Source organism: Salmo salar, chromosome 03 (genome assembly GCF_965601325.2).
Source record: "Salmo salar chromosome 03, fSalSal1, whole genome shotgun sequence".
NCBI lineage: Eukaryota > Metazoa > Chordata > Actinopteri > Salmoniformes > Salmonidae > Salmo > Salmo salar.
Genome location: NC_138293.1, coordinates 37388081 through 37393904, shown reverse-complemented (window position 1 = coordinate 37393904; position 5824 = coordinate 37388081).

Sequence of the window (5824 nt, the reverse complement as noted above, 5' to 3'; positions counted from 1 at the left end):
CTGAATTAATGCGTCTTTATTTCATTGAAACAGGTTTTCAGATGCACACCTAACTTATCAGGTATTATTGTGTTTGGGTGAAGATGTGTTCTGTGGATCACCAGAGGGCACCATGTTTGGATATCAGATCACTGCAAACAGTCCCTTCTCATATCCTTTATCATGGTTCCACTTCAAGAACCTCCCAACCAGGCATGCAAACAGATGATGCGTTGGTGTTCATATAGGTAGTAGGTACACTAGGGCTGACCCCATTGCGGAAGCCTAGACTAAAAGCCTATTTATGCTTGATCTGAAAATGTGGTTGGAGTCTCCATATGAAGTGGCGATTTTAGCATGTAAATCTTGGTGGGGCAAGCTCCCCCATATATAATTTAAAAAATATTTTTTTTAGATGCATGCCAGCAAAACCAATAAACAATGCATTAATTACACTATATGACAAAAGGTGCCCACAAACTGTTAATGCCTACATAAAGCTGTCCCAAGAGCAGAGCTTTCTTTTCAGCACCATGGAGTGAATCCTTACCACCGCTACACCTGGCTATCAGTGGAGCCTTGTCTGGCAGCGAAACAGTTAATTCAGCCTCATTTACTGCCTTTAAAAAATATATAGCTGATATGGCCGACTTGCTTAAAGAAATGTTGTTTCTACTGACAATTGAGATGTACATACTGGCATAGGGGAATGACGAGCGGATAAGAGGCGATCTGTAATTAAGATTAAGACCTTAATGAGTGAGCTAGGACGGACCTAGTCAATATAAGTATTTGTTCAGGACTTTTGAAATGTACAGCGACAGAGTTCAGAACATGGGCCGTTCTTAGTGTTCTCCCTGTACACCAAGTCAGAAACGTAGGATAAATAAAGGGGACATATAAACAGACAATGAATGCTCTTACAATATTCAATGACATTTCTCTAAAATAGGTTACATATGCACCACCAAGTCAGAACTGTAGTTTAAGTTATGAGGGGGAAAGGGACCACATTATAACATTTTTGGACTCACCTTGTGCTGTGCTCACTTGAACAGGAAGGTGGAGTGGCGGTCTTATGGGCAAAGTTTGTCATGGAACATTCATCAAAGTCTGGTATTCTCTGGATTTATGGGGCTTTCAAGACAACTGGCACTCTTGGGGGGGGGGGGGGGGACAAGCCTGAATCCTGACGTCAGCGATCTTCAGGTCGAAGCTCTAGAAAGAGGAATCCTGACGTCAGCGATCTTCAAGTCGGAGCTCTAGAAAGAGGCCCGAGTTCCTTTTTTTTTTCTTCCGTAGTTCCCAGTTGTCTTGAACTCGCTAAAGTCTGAGATTTCAGAGTTTCCAGGTGTTTTGGACATGGCAGAAGTCATACTGGATTGACAGCATGGCCAATGTATTCAACCTTTTCTGGTCCATGGCATGTCAATGTTTATCCTTTTAAGCTTGGAAAAGAGACCCTTAAACCCAGATTTGTATCAAACACCCTCTCCACTGAATAGCAGGCTAGTGATAGCTTTGCAATGCTTGCATTTAGCCACTGATTCCTTCCAAACCACTCATTGTTGACTTTGCGATTTCAAACTTGTAATATTTGTCCAATGGTCGATGAGCACCGATACGTTTTATCTGTAACTTCTCTTCATATGAAAAGGATTTGCCAGTAGATTGTCGACTTGATTCATGATGATGACTGCTTGAGTGAGTGACAGACCACTGAGGCAGTCACGGCGCAACAAGAGAACATTACCACCCCCTACGCTCCGTATTTTCCAGCTAGCTGCCCCACCACCACAGAAAGCACTGTGCTAGGCTGAAACACAGGGGTTGCCTTACTCAAGGAAACAAAGAGACAGTGTTTTATTAACAAACAAAAAAATGTATACATTGTTTGCAAACTGGTATGTCACATATTAATGGCAAAATAACATGTAAAATAGGCAACATTTTTTTTGCTAAACAGGTGGGGCTCACCTGCCCTGAATGACGGTCGCCATTGTTCATATGGAAGGTGTGACGCAATTGCGGAGCCTCTGGAGGCATACAAAAGCCAAATCGAGCTCTGTACCACATCGCTGTGCGAACTCCCAAATGTTATAACAATGAGAGCTCTGAATAGCTCTGCATTGACATAATTGGTTGACGGTGGGTGGGGGCAGTACATCCTGTATGATCAAACTCACTTCCTTGACAACTTCCTTCACAACAGCTCTGCGCTGCTCCACGAATCGCAATTAGTACAGTCTGAATACTTTGACTTCTGCAGAGGCCATATCACAGTAAATGTTGCATGGCCAATGCAGATGTCGGATTGACCACGCAGCGCACAATGCACTTCTCTCTACAGAATTATCTCTCTCCCGCTAATTTGTGCACATTCATTGTTTCATAACATCACTGTGAATTGTTTGCGTTTTGATTGTTGGTGTCTATTCCCTACTACCAGTTGTAGCCTACATTTACCGTTAATTCCTATAATTTATAATCTACAATGTTTGGTTATGAACATTTCTGTTAATACATTCAATATATTATTATTCCAGTCTCATCATTCTCAATGTCGGAGTGGACACATTGTTTGCAGAGGGCACAACCTATGCTTCACTTGTGAGAAACACGTTTTGGTTTATTTCATTCCATTTATGAGTTCTGTCAATTTAGTCATTGTCTTTTGTTTGCAGATCTCCTGTTAATGTTGAGTAAGGACGCGCACCTGATTTACGCATAGAAGTAGGCCTATAGGCTACCAGGCCTGCACGCAAATGTAGGTATATAGAGTGCCTTCCTGAAGTATTCAGACCTCTTCACTTTTTCCACATTTTAAGTTACAGCCTTATTCTAAAATTGATCACATTTTCCCCTCCTCAATCTACACACATTACCCCATAATGACAAATCAAAATCAGTTTTTCAGAATTTGTTGCTAATTTATGAAAAATTAAACTATCACATATGCATAAGTATTCAGACTCTTTACTCAGTACTTTGTTGAAGCAGATTCGGCAGCAATTACAGCCTTGACTCTTCTTGGGTATGACACTACAAGCTTGGCACACCTGTATTTGTGGAGTTTTCCCATTCTTCTCTGCAGATCCTCTCAAGCTCTGTCAGGTTGGATGGGGAGCGTCGCTGCACAGCTATTTTCAGGTCTGTCCAGAGATGTTTGATCGGGTTCTAGTCCTGGGCCACTCAAGGACATTCAGAGACTTGTCCCGAAGCCACTCCTGCGTTGTCTTGGCTGTGTGCTTAGGGTCGTTGACGTGTTGGAAGGTGAACCTTCGCCCCCAGTCTGAGGTACTGAGCACTCTGGAGTAGATTTTCATCAAGGATCTCTGTATTTTGCTCCGTTCATCTTTGCCTCGATCCTGACTAGTCTCCCAGTCCCTGCCGCTGAAAAACATCCCCACAGCATGATGCTGCCACCACCATTCTTCACCGTAGGGATGCTGCCAGGTTTCCTCCAGACGTGACGCTTGACATTCAGGCCAAAGAGTTCTATCTTGATTTCATCAGACCAGATAATCTTGTTTCTAATGTTTTGAGAATCTTTTGGTGCCTTTTGGCAAACTCCTGTCCGTTTGGCCACTCTACCATAAAGGCCTGATTGGTGGAATGCTGCAGAGATGTTGTCCTTCTGGAAGGTTCTCCCATCTCCACAGAGGAACTCTGGAGCTCTGTCAGTGACCATCGGGTTCTTGGTCACCTCCCTGACCAAGGTCTTTCTCCCCTGATTGCTCAGTTTGGCCAGGCAGCTAACTCTTGGAAGAGTCTTAGTGGTTTCCAACTTCTTCCATTTAAGTTTGATGGAAAATCTGTTTTCGCTTTGTCATTATGGGGTATTGTGTGTAGATTGCTGAGGACATTTTATTTAATCCATTTTAGAATAAGGCTGTAACGTAACAAAATGCGGAAATAGTCAAGGGGTATGAATACTTTAAGGCACTGTAAATAGTGTATTTCTGATTGGCTTAAGGCACCACCACTAATGTTTTATTTTATTTTTTATTTCACCTTTATTTACCAGGTAGGCAAGTTGAGAACAAGTTCTCATTTACAACTGCGACCTGGCCAAGATAAAGCAAAGCAGTTCGACACATACAACAACACAGAGTTACACATGGAGTAAAACAAAGTCAATAATACAGTAGAAAAATAAGTCTATATACAATGTGAGCAAATGAGGTGAGATAAGGGAGGTAAAGGCAAAAAAGGCCATGGTGGCAAAGTAAATACAATATAGCAAGTAAAACACTGGAATGGTAGATTTGTAGTGGAAGAAAGTGCAAAGTAGAAATAGAAATAATGGGGTGCAAAGGAGCAAAATAAATAAATACAGTAGGGGAAGAGGTAGTTGTTTGGGCTAAATAATAGATGGGCTATGTACAGGTGCAGTGATCTGCTCTGACAGCTGGTGCTTAAAGCTAGTGAGGGAGATAAGTGTTTCCAGTTTCAGAGATTTTTGAGCTGTGGAGCTTCTCAAAGTAATGTTTTCTTCACCTCAAACAGAAAGCAAAAAGTCTGTTTTTACAACCATTGAGTGACAATATTTCTAGCTCTCTCCATTTCGATAAAGGGAAAAATGTAATGCTCTGATCCAGTGGAAACGTCATAAAATAGGTCTACCTGATTACTTCTTATCAGTGCTTGACTTGGACTAAAATAGGTTCCGGTACTCATTTTGGATGCTGGCACTGTTTATATTATTGTGCAGGAGCTTCACAATTCTTTTGAGATAATATTCTATAAGAGGAACAGGAGCTCAAGCAGTAGAACATTTGAGGTGCCGGTACTCCGCTCTTGTGAGCTGCCCAAGTCAAGAACTGCTTCTTATCCCTTGTGCAAATAGCCTACAGCTGTGTCTGACCCGAGCTCACTGGTGCAGGAAACCGAGGCCAAGAATATTTTATACATTTGTTGAGCTTCGGGCAGACCCAAGTTAATAGTTGATACAATGTTTCAAGTTTGTTGCAGACAGGCCATACGTAGCCAATATGATTTATAGGATATTTATTTTCATCAGGATATTTTCTACCTGCACAGGATGCAAGGTTTTTATTTGTTGGCCTTATGTAGGCTATTTTTACATAGTTGACAATGGCAATAGAAGTTACTTTTTAGGTTTATCATTTTCATTTAGATTTGGATAGAATTTTGATTAATCACATCACACTGAGATATAAATTAAATGAAACTATTCCATGAAAATGTGCACGTGAAAACCATAACCGGCACACAGATCGGTAGAAATGGTAAGATAAATTTGCATTCCACATGAAAAAGGTTGCCGACTCTTCTTGTAGCCTATTACCGGCAACTTCAGGAGAGTAATGGCAGAATCTGCGAAAGCCAGCAGGAGCGGAAGGAGAATGGTTGGGTAAGGTTAAGTTTTTCTTCTGGTTATCTTGATCTCTGGCTCCCTCTTGAGTCATTTGTGTCTTATTTCATCAAACCGTAACCTTAAAGCATCAGACAAGCTCAATGCATATAGTTGATTTTATTCAAACACATAGGGTGTGTCAATATATGGAAAAATATACGTTTCAAATTTTCTACCAAACATTTGGTCAAAAGAACAGACGATTTTCGGTCGACCAAGATTAGTCCAGGACAGTCCTAGAAACAACAATGTCCCAGTGATGTGTATACCTGTCCGTTTAGGCTGGCTGAGTCCAGAGGATGGTGGTCACTAGATTGGGCTGGTGAAGACACTGTAATTTATGATACAGAGACGGGTTGTATATTTGTGTATGTAAACTGGTGTGTGACCTGACAAAAGCTAAAGATGGGTTCCCCTTGAAGGTTGATAGAACTATGTCCTGTCCAGCTGGTCTGGAATCAGCTC